At 57.2% G+C, this 14,643-nt stretch overlaps 1 long non-coding RNA gene across 1 annotated transcript; it reads left to right on the forward strand.

The window, feature by feature from the left end:
• The first annotated feature begins 1,280 nt into the window (after window positions 1-1,280).
• LOC141583412 (uncharacterized) lies at window positions 1,281-3,627 on the forward strand. The gene is made up of 4 exons (XR_012516052.1): window positions 1,281-1,656; window positions 1,751-1,822; window positions 2,128-2,788; window positions 3,406-3,627. It is a non-coding gene; the product is annotated as an uncharacterized LOC141583412 (long non-coding RNA).
• Window positions 3,628-14,643: the final 11,016 nt, after the last annotated feature.

Consider the following 14,643-nt stretch of genomic DNA (forward strand, 5'->3'; position numbering starts at 1 on the left):
GGTCAGGGTGGAGAAGGGCTTCTCTCCCCTTTGTCACTGGAGGGGAGGGGACTTTGGAGGGTCCGAGTGTTGTCTCCCCAGAAAGCAGCCCTCGGTTCTAGTCTCTTCAAAACACTCAAGGCTGCAGGGGCTCTTGGCTCACCCTCACCCCAGGCTGAGCTCATTCCACCAAAATCAGCCCCTGCGGGGTCCCACGGGGCCACGAGGAGGGGCCCCAGGAGTCTACTGTCCAAATTTTGCTTAAATCACTTGGGGCAGAGAAAGTGAAATGGCCCAGGCTCCCGCTGGTGCTGGGAGCAGTCCTGTGGCTTCATTTCAGATTTCAGGTAGGCTGAGCCCTCAGCCCTGGGCCCAGCACTCCAGACCGGGCTTGCTGCTTTCCGGGGTGGGGAGCACCCCCTTTAGCTACCCGCCCCCCACTGCTGGGACCTGTGCCTGAAAGCGGACCCTCTCATCTCTCCTCTGCCACCCTCTCCTCCAGCCTCTGGCCTCCTGGAAACGAAGCAGTCTTCCCAAGCCGGCCCATCTGCGTCCCTTCCACCTCCAGGGACATGGCCTCATGGGACAAGAGTCAGAGGCAGAGGACATTGTCCCAGAACCCCCGTTGCTGATTCTGGGGCGCCCTCTGTTTTCTAGGCTCCCAAAGTGGGCTGGGACATGCGTCCCCCACCTCTGGGACCAGACAGAGAGGCAGGCTCATGCCCAGCCCAGGGAGGGGAGGCCGAGACTGGGTGGAGGCAGGGGAGTGCTGGTGCCCGCCGTGGGGGGCCTCAGGAGGGTCCTCAGATCTCAGGGAGTCGGGGTACAGCCCGGCCCCCCACCACCCTGGGCGACAAGAATAGGCTGATTGTCTCTCTCCTCTGAACAAGACACTTGGGAGTTCATGCTACAGTGAAACCAAACGGGTGATGGGGGGTGGGGCGGTCTAAGATGTGGACGACACCACTGTGCCCCCAGAACGGGGTGGGGGGGGTGGGGGGCTGGGCGGCTCCCGCCTGGCTGGGGCAGGTAGGTGGCATCCGGGGCTGGGAGGTGGAGGAGACCTGGGTGCTGAGGCCCTGCTCCCGCTCCCTCTACCTGGGGCCTCGTCCGCCTGTCCCCGCTGGACACAGTTCCTTAGAAAGGAGGAAAGAAACAGCAACGCAAAACCACGGAACAGCTGGGCAGACGCAGACACAGACACAGACCGCGGCCCCGCCCGCCCCTCCCTTACATCAGCGTCAGGAAAGCACGTTACTCATGCACCAACTCACGGTCCATTGGGTCTTTTTTTTTTTTTTTTTTGCATTTTTCTTCCTTTTTTTTTTCTTAAATTACATTTGAACACAGAACACAGAGAATAATAAATACTCTTAGAAGACATGACTCCAAAAAACAAGAAACAGAACAGCCAGAGACTATGCCTTGCCCTCTCTCTCTCTCCCTCTCTTTCCTAAAGGACTCGTTTAAATAAGAAATGTGTAAACCGCTGGTCCTTCCTGCCACAGGCAGCCTCTCTCCCTCTCTCTCTCTCTCTCTCTCTCTCTCTCTCTCTCTCTCTCTCGATCACGCTCCCTCTGACTTTCCCTCTGGTCTCCAGCCCTAACATTCAATGCGTCTCCCATGGAACTCATCAAAGAAACGACATGCCATCGTCTGCAAAATTATAATTTAACGGTATAAAGCTTCAAGTCACGTATTCCAAAAACTAGCTAAGGATTTTTTTTTTAAATCACATAAACTATACATTAAATATTTTGAGGTATTTCAGAGAAAATTGTCAAAGGCTCGAAGGAATTGTGCTGGAGGTGCTGTCCCCTGCGTGGAGAACCGATGCTCTTTGGTATGTGACCATCAAGTGGGCACGGGGCGGGGGAGGCATGAGGGGGGCCCCCGAGGGGCTGAGGGTGGGTCGGGGGTTGAGCCTGCTGTGGGGTTCTGGCCAAGTTTGGGGTGGGTTCCAGAAGGAGGTGTGTGTGTGTGTGTGTGTGTGTGTGTGTGTGTGTGTTACGAATAAACCTAAAAAGAATCCAGGAGTCCTGGGCCACTTTATTTTTATTTTTTGGTAGAGGTGGGGTCTTGCTGTGCTGCCCAGGCTGGTCTCAAATTCCTGGCCTCAAGTGATCCTCCTGTCTTGGCCTCCCAAAGTGCTGCTGCGCCACTTCTGTGACTGAGAGGCTTGACCCGACCCGGCCACAGTTCAGTACAGCTTACATGTTCCACAACCAGAACGATCCCAAGTCAAGCCCTAAATTCCAGCAGGGGACGAAATTGGAGACCCCCGTGCATCTGAGCCATGGAGCCTTGAAGACCAAGCAGAGGACGTCTAGGAATCCAGACCCCCGAAGGCCCATGCTCTGGCCAGTGCTGGAGGCCCAGGCACGGATTTCCTAAGAAGTTCACTGGGTCAGGGCTGCAGCGTGACGCTCTCGAATCAGAACCACTTGTCTTTGAGAGCTCCTCCCTCCACTAAATGTCTACCTGTAGTCCCAGCATTTTTGGAGGCTGAGGCAGGAGGACCCCTTGGGGTGAGGAGTTGAAGACCAGCCAGGACAACATACAAGACCCCATCTCTACGATAAAAAACTCTTAAAAAATTCAGCTGGGCATGGTGGCGCGTGCCTGTGGTCCCAGCTACTGGGAGGCTGAGGCAGGAGGAGCACTTGAACCCAGGAGGTCGAGGCTGCAGTGAGCTACGATTGCACCACTGCACCCCAGCCTGGGTGACAGAGCAAAACCCTGTTTCTAAAGCAAAAATTTAAAACCTTGTATGTCTATGGACTACCTTGGTATAAAGACAAGTAATATGGTATGTTAAATAGGTCCACATCTTCTTGGACCTAAGGGTTTTTTGTTTTTTTTCCCTTCCGATTTTAAAAGAAATTAAAACGTGGGCCCTGGACTTGCTGGGCCTGGAGTGAGCAGGACAGCTCTAGGTTCATCAGGAACTTAGGGGTGGGGGCGGGAGGAAAACTGAGGCCCAGGTTTTAGTGGAAGGTGGCACTCAGTGACACCACAAAACAGGGGCCAGGGGGTGTGTGCACATGTGTCCGTGTGTGTCTGCATGTGTGTGCATGTCTGCATGTATGTGCATGTGCGTGTACATATGTGCATGTGTCTGTGTGTGTCTGCATGTGTCTGTGTGTGTACGTCGTGGGTGTGTACATGTGTCTGCGTGTGTGCCTCCGTGTGTCTGTCTCCAGGTCTGCATGTGTGTATGTTTGCATGTGTCTCTGTGTGCCTGCATGTGTGTCTCCAGGTGTGTGTCTGCATGTCTGTCTTTGTGTGTGCATGTGTCTGCATGTGTATCTGTGTGTGTGCCTGCGTGTGTCTGTCTCCAGGTGTGTATGTCTGCACGTGCGTGTCTGCATGTGTGGGGGCAGAGGTGGGGTGCTGAGCCCACATGGGGACCCTTTCTACTGTCAGGAACCCCCCAACACCCAAATGTTCTAGAAGCATCACTCAGATCCGGTGGCGTGGAAGCTGGGAGAACAGCGGGTCGATAAGGGCAAGAGAACACTCCACACACGTCTTTGGTTCCAGAAGAAGGCACTCATCGACCTCACCGTCCTCCCTCCCTCCCTCTCTCCCTGTGTCTCTCTCCTCTCTCTTTCCTGTCTCTCTCACTCTCTCTCTTTCTCTCGCTCTCTGGGGGGGTGGGGTGGGGGGAAGGGGTGGCACCCAGCAGGCGGCCGGGTCCCAGGCCAGGGAATCCTGTCATCCAGCACAAGTCCTCGGGAGAAATCTTTGGTATCAGGCGTGATTTTCCAATCACAGACATGAGCTTGAGTGAGGTAGCCTTTACCTGGGGGGGGGGGGGGGCATTTCACCAGAAGTGTCTTTTGCATTCTCGAGGGAGGGAGGTGGGCGGGCCGCCCCCTCCGTGGGAGGCAGCCGGCGGTGGGGGGGGCTTCAGGGACGGGGTTCCTTCTGGCCTCGGATCTTGAACCCCCGTGGGAGGCGGGCTCTTGGGACCCCGCGGTCGGCCAGTGTCGGAGGTCACCCAGACCCGATGAGAGGAGCGCGGGGGGCGCCCACCTCCATTTCCGACCCTTCCCACCGGTAATTTTTTTTTTTTTGGCAAAAAAAATGGGGCAAGCAGATTCCGCCTTCTTCGGCGTCTTCTAGCCAACGCCAGGTTCAGCCCGCTGCCCCCGGCAAGCCCAGTTCAGCCCCCGACGCGGGCGGAGACGGGGGCGGTGACTTCCAGAAGGTTCCATGCAGGACGCGGCTCCACGCCCCGTGCAAAGGGGCGCCTCGGGGCGTCTTCTCCGGGGTCCGCGGCTGCGTCCTTCCCTGCGCGCCCACGAAGGTGCCTAAAGGTAAAGTGAACTCAACAGAGGGGGAGGGGCGGGGGCGCCCGGGAGCGACCGCGCGTGGGAGCCCAATCCCCTGGGCTGGGGTGGGTGGGAGGGTGCTCGCCCGTGGGTGCTGGGCGCCCGCCGCAGGCCCCTCCCCAGATTTTAAGGCAGGCGATTCTTGGCACGGGGAGGCCTGGCCGCTGGGGGTGGGGGGCTCAGTTCTCAGCGCAGGGGGGCCGTCCTGCCAGCGGGCGTGGTTGGCTTTGGGGCGCGAGGTGGGGGCCGTAAGGATCCGGCTCGATGTGGGTTTTTGGCGACTTTGGAAGGGGCCAAGGTCCCTGGGGAGGGGGGCCCGGCGGCTGGGGGAAGGGTTTCTCCCACCTCCCTCTGGGGGACAGGGACTCTGGCGGAGGAGGGGTTAATCTTAAAATTCCTTTTTTAAATACCCGGTTTATATTTCTAGTATGTGCTTCTTGACCCGCTTTAGGGGACCACACAGTGAGCCCTGTTTTTTCTCGAGGCCCTCTGGGCGTCCTGAATGGGGGGGCGCTGGGGAACCCCTTTCTGTCACCCCCTCCCCTCTGGGGGGTGGAGGGCTTCCTTTGGCCTGGAGGGGGTTGGCATGGAGGGAGGAGGGGGGCCCTTTTGTGCACTTGGGCTGCTGGGGGATGTGCTGCTTCCTCCCCGGGCGTGGGGGGGCCGGACAGCACCCCCTCCAGTGCCCCCTGGGGGCGGGTCTCCGGGCCGGCAGGATGGGGGGACGCGACGTGGGGGCACAGCGCCCAGGCCGTGGAGGCAGGGAGGGCGCGGGCCGGGGCGCCTCAGGCCTTGGAGAAAGTGGCCGTGGCGCCGGCGGGGCCCCCGGGGGCCGTGCTGGGCTCCTCGGCCCAGCGGTTCATGCAGCGGCGCCGCGCGTTCATGAAGAAGTTGCTGACGGTGTTGAGCTCCAGGCCGAGCTGCTGCGAGATGGTGACCTGCATCTCCTTGGACGGCCGCTTATTCTCTTTGAAGATGGCGATCAGCGTGCGCCGCTGCAGGTCGGTGAACACCAGGCGCTGCTTCTTGGGCTGCAGCGCGCGCTCCTTCTGCTGCTCCTGTTCCTTGCGCTTGCAGGCTGCGGGCGAGCGGCGGGCGGGCGAGCGGGACGCAGCGCCACCGTGTGGCAGGCCGGGGAGAGGCAGGCGGCGCGCACCGTCGGGGGCGGGGAGGAGGGGGGGAGCGGGAGGGGGAGCGGGAGGGGGAGGGGAGGGGGAGGGAGACGGAGAGACGGAGAGGGAGACCGAGACCGGGAGACCCAGGGAAAGGTGGATGCACCGAGGGGCCCAGGGAGAGCCCAGGAGCAACGGGAATGTGGGGGGAGGCGGAGGGAGAGCGGCGGGAACACAGGACGCACAGAAACGGGGAAACGGCAAGGTCAACAGGGAGACACCAGGAGGGCCAGGGTGCAGCCAGAGGGCGGTGGAGACGGAAGGGAAGGCAAGGACAGGCAGGGAAAGCAGAGGCGGTGGGGGTGGGGGAGGACAAAAAAGGGCACATCGTGAGCACCCCTCGGCAGGCAGGGCCACCACCCCCTCCAGCCGCCTTCTCCATGGCGCCCACTTAGGCACTCCTAAGCCTCGTAGCCCCCCAAACCCCATCCTCCCCTCAAACGCTCCCAACCTAAAGGACCACAGAAATAGGTGTTGGTAACTTTCCCCTCTCCTTTCTGCAGCCCCCAGCCTGGGGGAACTGGGCAAACGACACGGAAACAGCACATGTGAGTTTTTGGCTCCTTGTAGATTTGGGTGAGATCATTGGCTATGCATGGGTCCTGGGGTGCGTCACAGGACCCAGCAGCCTTCCCCAGAAACGATGGGCCCACCGGGGTCTTTCCGTTCTTTCGGAGGGGAGGTCTTGCTCTGTTGCCCAGGCGGGTCTCGAACTCCTGGCCTGAAGTGATCCTCAGGCCTCAGCCTCCCAAAGCACTGGGATGACTGTGTGTCACTGCAACTGGCTCCGACCACCAAGCTCAGCGATGAGCAGCAGGGACACTTGTGTGAGGCCGGATACCCTTAGGGACCCTGTGAGTCCACAGCCCAATTCTGACATCTGAACCCTGCCTCCTGCCCGTGCCCTTATCCACACGCTGAGACCACGCAGACTTGGCCTCCCTCTGGAGGTCAGGAGGAAGGAGGCTGGAGAAGGAGAAGGGAGTGCAGGGCCCGCCTCTTCCTCTCCCAGCTGAGCGGGTCACCCAGCTGGCACAGTGAGCATCAGGGAGCGGGCACTCGCAAAGAGGAGGAAAGCAGAGGCTCAGGCGGGTGCTGCAGGGCTGGGCTGATCCTACTCTTCCTGCTCCAGCAGCAAAGTCGACCCCGCCGCTTCAGTGCAGTGGGCATCAGTCGGTAGGAAACACAGGCGTCCCCACCAAAAAGCTGGGCCACAAGTCAGGTGGACTCATCTGTGGCATCAGCTTGAAACCACCAGAATCTCAGTCCTCTCCCGCATCCAGTCTGGGGCTGTGGCGCTGGAGAGGCCGTCCTGCCCTGGTCTCCATCCAGGAGTCCCAGCTACTCTGTCCGGTGGTGCAGGTGGTACCAGTGGGTTCCTGCTCCCAGTCTCTTCTCTGTGCCAGCCGTGGTGGCCTACTGGGGTGGCACAGAGAGCTTTTCTTTTCTTTCTTCTTTCTTTTTTTATGAGACGGAGTTTCGCTCTTATTACCCAGGCTGGAGTGCAATGGCGCGATCTCGGCTCACCGCAACCTCCGCCTCCTGGATTCAGGCAATTCTCCTGCCTCAGCCTCCCGAGTAGCTGGGATTACAGGCACGCGCCACCACGCCCAGCTAATTTTTGTATTTTTAGTAGAGACGGGGTTTCACCATGTTGACCAGGATGGTCTCGATCTCTTGACCTCGTGATCCACCCGCCTCGGCCTCCCAAAGTGCTGGGATTGCAGGCTTGAGCCACCGCACCCGACCCACAGAGAGCTTTTCTTTCAGTTGCAGAACAGCCTAGAATGGATGACGTGCTCGATAAATGTCCACACACGTCTGTCTACACAAATAAATGAATGTTCCCTCTGCTGTGACTCATGTCTCGGGGACAGCAGGTCTGCCCGTCTCGGGTGTGAGCTGACACTCAGTTCACTCCCTCGGACCTGGAATGTGTGGGGCTTCTAACTGCGGTTTCAGTTTGAGACAGTCTCGGTCTGTCACCCAGGCTGGAGGGCAGTGGTGCAATCTCGGCTCCCTGCAACCTCCGCCTCCCGGGTTCAAGCGATTCTCCTGCCTCAGCCTCCCGAGTAGCTGGGATTACAGGTGCCCACCACCACACCTGGCTAATTTTTTGTATTTTTAGTAGAGATGGGGTTTCTCCATGTTGGTCAGGCTGGTCTTAAACTCCTGACCTTAGGTGATCCGCCCGCCTCGGCCTCCCAAAGTGCTGGGATGACAGGTGTGATCTCCCGCACCTGGCCCGTTACAGGTTTTAGGAATAAATGCAAGTGATGCCTGTGGAATACTGCACATTTCAGAAACGCATCTAACATCAGCCAGGTGTGGTGGCTCACGCCTGTAATCTCAGCACTTTGGGAGGCCTAGGTGGGTGGATCACCTGAGGTCAGGAGTTCAAGACCAGCCTGGCCAACATGGTGAAACGCTGTCTTAAAAAAGAAGGCATCCATCATCAAGGAAAGAGGGGGGGAGAGAGAGAGAAGGAGGGAGAGAGGAGAGGGAGCACAATGGAGAAAAACAGTGCAGTGGGGGAGGAAGAGGCTCAGAAGAAACCGACAATTCAGGCAAAGCTATAATTACTGTTCCCAGAGGGCTAAGAGAAAAATACCGTATCCACGAAACAGGTCCAGGATGCTGTTAAGTAAAAGGGGCCATCAGAGTGGGAAGATACCCTTAAATGCGAATATAGGGCTGGGCGCGGTGGTTCAAGCCTGTAATCCCAGCACTTTGGGAGGCCGAGGCGGGTGGATCACGAGGTCAAGAGATTGAGACCATCCTGGTCAATATGGTGAAACCCCGTCTCTACTAAAAATACAAAAAATTAGCTGGGCATGGTGGCGCGCGCCTGTAATCCCAGCTACTCAGGAGGCTGAGGCAGGAGAATTGCCTGAACCCAGGAGGCGGAGGTTGCGGTGAGCCGAGATCACGCCATTGCACTCCAGCCTGGGTGACAAGAGCGAAACTCCATCTAAAAAAAATGCGAATATACAACAGCCAGAGTAAAATAATCCCATGTAAGGACTGGGCACCTCAAATTAAGCAGATGTCCCAGAAAACAGAACAGAAGCTGCCACCAAGATGAGGAATGAGAGAAAGAGAATGAAAAGTCTGAAGGCGAGTGAGGATGAAGCCGGGTGGTCACCTGATCAAGAGACAGTTCTAAAAGCGAGGAAGAGCTGATCACATATGAGGGGAAAAGTCCAGGCTTGGAAGATGAGTTTCCAGTTTAAAGGCAGTCAGGTGCAGTGGCTCATGCCTGTGATCTCAGTACTTTGGAGGCTGAAGCGGGAGGATCGCTTGAGGCTGGGAGTTCAAGGCTGCAGTGAGCTTGATTTCACCACTGCACTCCAGCCTGGGTGACAGAGTAAGGTGGAACACTTGAGGTGAGGAGTTCAAGACCAGCCTGGCCAACATGATTCAACCCTGTCTCTGCAAAAAAAAAAATTAGCTGGGCACGGTGGCGGGTACCTGTAATCCCAGCTACTCGGGAAGCTGAGGCAGGAAAGTTGCTTGAACCCAGTAGGCAAAGGTGTGAGCCGAGATCACACCACTGCAATCCAGCCTAGGCGACAGAGCAAGACTCCGTCTCAAAAATAAATAGGCTGGGTCTAGTGGCTCAGGACTGTAATCCCGGCACTTTGGGAGGCCGAGGTGGGAGCCCAGGAGTTTGAGAGCAGTTTGGGCAATGAAACGAGACCCCATCTCTACAAAAAAATTTAAAATTAGCCAGGCATGGTGGCTCACGCCTGTGGTCCCAGTTATTCAGGAGGCTGAGGTGGGAGGATATTTGGAGCCCAGGAGGTCAAGGCTGCAGTGAGTTATGATTGTAACATTGCCCTCCAGCCTGGATGACAAAGTGAGACCCCAGCTCTAAAAAACTGGGGTGGGACATCAAGTCCTCAGCTAGTGAATGAAAAAGACACTCAAGGCTCATGGTTGCAGAATTTCAGAGCACCAAGAATAAAGAGAAAATCCTAAAAAGCATCCAGAAGAAAGCCAGATTGATGCAAAGGATCAAGAATCAAAGCCGCTTTGGGTTCTCAAAAACTAGCAGACAACAGAGCAAGGCTTTCGAAGTTCCAAGGAAGAATTATATTGCTAAATATGAAAACATCAAGCATGAAGGCACAATAAAGATATAATCAGATGTTCGAGGACTCCAACACTTGACTTCCCACATACGCTTTCTCAGAAAGCTACTGGAGGATGTGTTCCATTCAAACGAGGAGGTAAATCAGAAAAGGATGGTGTGGGATTCAGGAAATGTGACCCAGCATAGCTGAAGAGAAAAGGGATTCTCTAAATGAGAGTGAGGAGGACTGTGGAAGATAGCTAGACAAAAGGACCCAGGGCTTGGAGGGCAGCCCCACCCAGATCAGAGTTGACCTAATATGTGTGGAAAATCCTATAGAGTTGGTTTTAAATTTTGTTGGGGAGTGAAGGAAGAATTTTTGTTTGGCAACTGTCCACTCCTGGAAAATCAGAGTTCTGCAGGAAAGGAAATGCAATCCTAGTACTCTACATGGCTCAGCTGTGGACAGCGTTCACCAAAACCATAATAATGTTAGTTACTAAATGTTCATTAAGGCAACAGACTGTATTTGTAACTATACCGAGAGACTGACAGAGGGGGAGGGTGTGGGTACGGATTTAGAAAGATGGCAAAGGAAAACATGAAGGATGAACAGTGTACCAGGGAGCCTTTTATGTAGGAAAGGAGACGCAAGAACCGATGTTTATATTTTATCTGCATAAAGAAACATGGAAGAAAATGCAAAAAAACTGAATTGATCTCTCACCTCTTTGGAACTTGGCCACCCTGTGCGGGTTATGGGAGAGGACCCAGTCCCCCATTCTTTCAGAGGGAATAATGAGTCCAAACTCAACCAGGAAGAAGCCTGAGCCAGGTGGCTCACGCCTGTAATCCCAGCACTTTGGGAGGCTGAGGCAGGTGGATCACCTGAGATCGGGAGTTTGAGACCAGCCTGACCAGCATGATGATACCCCGTCTCTACTAAAAAAAGTACGAAAATTAGCCAGGCATGGTGGCGGTCGCTTGTAATCCCACCTACTCGGGAGGTGAGACAGGAGAATCGCTTGAACCCGGGAGTTGGAGGTTTCAGTGAGCCAAGATTGTGCCATTGCATTCCAGACTAGGGAACAAAAGAGAGATTCCCTCTCAAAAAAACACACAACAGGCCGGGCGCAGTGGCTCACACCTGTAATCCCAGCACTTTGGGAGGCCGAGGAGGGTGGATCATGAGGTCAAGAGATCGAGACCATCCTGGTCAACGTGGTGAAACCCTTCTCTACTAAAAGTACAAAAATTAGCCAGATGTGGTGGTGCGTGCCTGTAATCCCAGCTACTCAGGAGGCTGAGGCAGGAGAATTGCCTGAACCCAGGAGGCGGAGGTTGCCGTGAGCCGAGATCTCGCCATTGCACTCCAACCTGGGTAACAAGAGCGAAACTCCGTCTCAAACACACACACACACACACACACACACACACACAACATTATCTATCTATCTATCTATCTATCTATATTATATATGTGTATTATATATTATAATTGTATATATATAAGAAATGCGGTCTCACTACCAGGCTGGTCTCTAACTTCTGGGATTACAGGCATGAATCCTTGCAATAATTCTGTAAGGCAGGCGTTTTTCTCCTTATTACACAGAGAAGGTGAGCCACCCCGCAAGCTTGCCAGCCAGTCCCACCGGGCCGCCCACACGCCAGAGTCCACTGGCCTAGGTGGGGGAGGGGGGCGGGATGGGGATCGTCCCTTTCCCAGCCACTCCCAGGCTCCAACCTGGTGCCTAATGGGGACCCCAGAGGCAGAGGCTGGGGGAGGGGCCGGGCCAGGCAGAGTCTGAAAAAACGTCACGTTCTGTCGATCGCAGCAAAAGAGGCTCTGCCGCCCCGATTCCCCGCGTTCAATCTAATTACAGCTCCTCACAGCCCAGATCGATCCAGGCGGAGCTGTTTACGGCAGGCAGCTTTGTCACCGCGCCCATCCCCCACGGCCGCCCGGAGGTGTGAGTCCGAGTTGGGGGGCCGCCTGGACGCCCCCTCCGTGCAGCCCTGCCCATCACCATCGCCACCTCACCCCGGTCAGCACCCCACCTGACACTGGGGCCACCCGCACGCCAGCCCTGAAGGCCACCTCTGTGCCAACCCCAGAGGCCATGGTGGTTATGGGCCCCCTGTTCGGAAGTGAACAGAGGCTGGGAGAGAAGGACTGAGGGGCTCGGAGTGCGGACGGGAGCCGGGAGGAAGCCCGGGACTAGGCCCTTGCCCCAACCACCAGCCTCATACTGCCAGGGCCCGCCACTGCCACCTCTGCTGCAGTCTCCAGTGCTGCCAACATCTCCTTCCCCTCTACTCCTGCACCACTGGGGGTCAGGCACTAACCCGTCACACTCTCCACATCACCTCCACTCCAGCACCTCCTCCTCCATCACCTCCACCTCCACCACCTCCACCTCCACCTCCATCACCTCCACCTCCCCCCCCTCCACCTCCATCATCTCCACCTCCATCACCTCCACTCTCCTCCTCACCTCCACCTCCACCTCCATCACCTCCACCTCCTCCTCCACCACCTCTACCTCCACCCTCCACCTCCTCCTCCTCCTCCATCACCTCCACCTCCATCACCTCCACCTCCACCTCCTCCTCCATCACCTCCACCTCCACCTCCTCCCCATCACCTCCACCTCCACCTCCTCCTCCATCACCTCCACCTCACCTCCTCCTCCCACCACCTCCACCTCAACCTCCATCACCTCCACCTCCTCCACCACCTCCACCTCAACCTCCATCACCTCCACCTCCTCCACCACCTCCTCCTCCACCTCCATCATCTCCACCTCCATCACCTCCACCTCCTCACCACCTCTACCTCCACTTCCATCACCTCCACCTCCTCCTCCATCACCTCCACCTCCATCACCTCCTCCTCCATCACCTCCACCTCCACCACCTCCACCTCCTCCTCCATCACCTCCACCTCCACCTCCTCCTCCACCACCTCCACCTCCTCCTCCATCACCTCCACCTCCATCACCTCCCTCCTCCATCACCTCCACCTCCACCACCTCTACCTCCACCTCCACCACCTCCATCACCTCCACCTCCACCTCCACCACCTCCACCTCCTCCTCCATCACCTCCACCTCCACCACCTCCTCCTCCATCACCTCCACCTCCACCACCTCCACCACCTCCACCTCTCCTCCTCCTTCCATCACCCCCACCTCCACCTTCTCCTCCACCACCTCCACCTCCTCCTCCATCACCTCCACTTCCATCACCTCCTCCTCCATCACCTCCACCCACCCACCTCTACCTCCACCTCCACCACCTCCATCACCTCCACCTCCACCTCCACCACCTCCACCTCCTCCTCCATCACCTCCACCTCCATCACCTCCTCCTCCATCACCTCCACCTCCACCACCTCTACCTCCACCTCCACCACCTCCATCACCTCCACCTCCACCTCCACCACCTCCACCTCCTCCTCCATCACCTCCACTCCATCACCTCCTCCTCTATCATCTCCACCTCCACCACCTCCACCACCTCCACCACCTCCACCTCCTCCTCCATCACCTCCACTTCACATCACCTCCACCTCCACCTCCACCCGCCTCCACCTCCAACCTCCACCACCTCCACCTCCTCCTCCACACCTCCACCGCCATCACCTCCACCTCCACCACCTCCACCTCCATCACCTCCACCTCCTCCTCCACCACCTCCACCTCCACTCCAGCACCTGCTCCTCCATCACCTCCACCTCCTTCTCCATCACCTCCACCACCACCATCATCATCACCTCCACCACCTCCACCTCCACCACCTCCATCATCACCTCCACATCCATCACCTCCACCTCCATCATCACCTCCACCTCCATCACCTCCATCTCCACCTCCATCACCTCCACCTCCATCATCATCACCTCTACCTTCATCACCTTCACCTCCATCACCTCCACCTCCATCACCTCCACCTCCATCATCACCTCCACCTCCATCACCTCCACCTCCATCACCTCCACCTCCACCACCTCCATCCCCTCCACCTCCATCATCACCTCCACCTCCATCACCTCCACCTCCACCACCTCCATCACCTCCACCTCCACCACCTCCACCACCTCCACCTCCTCACCTCCACCTCCACACCACCTCCATCACCTCCACCTCCACCACCTCCACCTTCACCACCTCCATCACCTCCACCTCCACCTCCATCACCTCCACCTCCATCATATCCACTTCCATCACCTCCACCACCTTCACTTCCACCTCCATCACCTCCACCTCCATCACCATCACCTCCACCTCCACCTCCATCACCTCCACCTCCATCACCTCCATCATCTCCACCTCCACCATCATCATCTCCACCTCCATCACCACCACCTCCAACTCCACCACCTCCACCTCTATCATCATCACCTCCACCTCCATCACCTTCACCTCCATCACCTTCACTTCCATCACCTACACCTCCATCACCTACACCCCCACCTCCACCACCTCCATCACCTCCACCTCCATCATATCCACTTCCATCACCTCCACCACCTCCACCTCCATCACCATCACCTCCACCACCTCCATCTCCTCCACCTCCACCACCTCCACCTCCATCACCTCCACCTCCATCACCTCACCCCCCACCTCCACCACCTCCATCATCTCCACCTCCATCACCATCACCTCCACCTCCACCACCTCCATCACCTCCATTTCCATCACCTCCACCTCCATCACTTGCACCTCCACCTCCATCATCTCCACTTCCATCACCTCCACCTCCACACGTTCATCACCACCACCTCACCACCTCCATCTCCACCATCTCGACCTCCATCACCTCCATCTCCACCACCTCCACCAGCTCCACCTCCTCCACCTCCGTCTTCTTCACTCCACCTCTCCATCACCTCCACCTCCATCATTTCTATCACTTCCACATCCCTCACCTTTACCTCCATGACCTCCCCCTCCACCACCTCGACCTCTGCCTCCGTCACCACCTCCATCTCCACCACCTTCCCCCTCCCCACACTTCCCCATGATCTTTCTTTTACTTCACCCCTCCTCTGCTTTATTCACCTCCCCTGATC

The sequence above is a fragment of the Saimiri boliviensis genome, unplaced genomic scaffold (assembly GCF_048565385.1).
Source record: "Saimiri boliviensis isolate mSaiBol1 unplaced genomic scaffold, mSaiBol1.pri Scaffold_29, whole genome shotgun sequence".
Lineage (NCBI taxonomy): Eukaryota > Metazoa > Chordata > Mammalia > Primates > Cebidae > Saimiri > Saimiri boliviensis.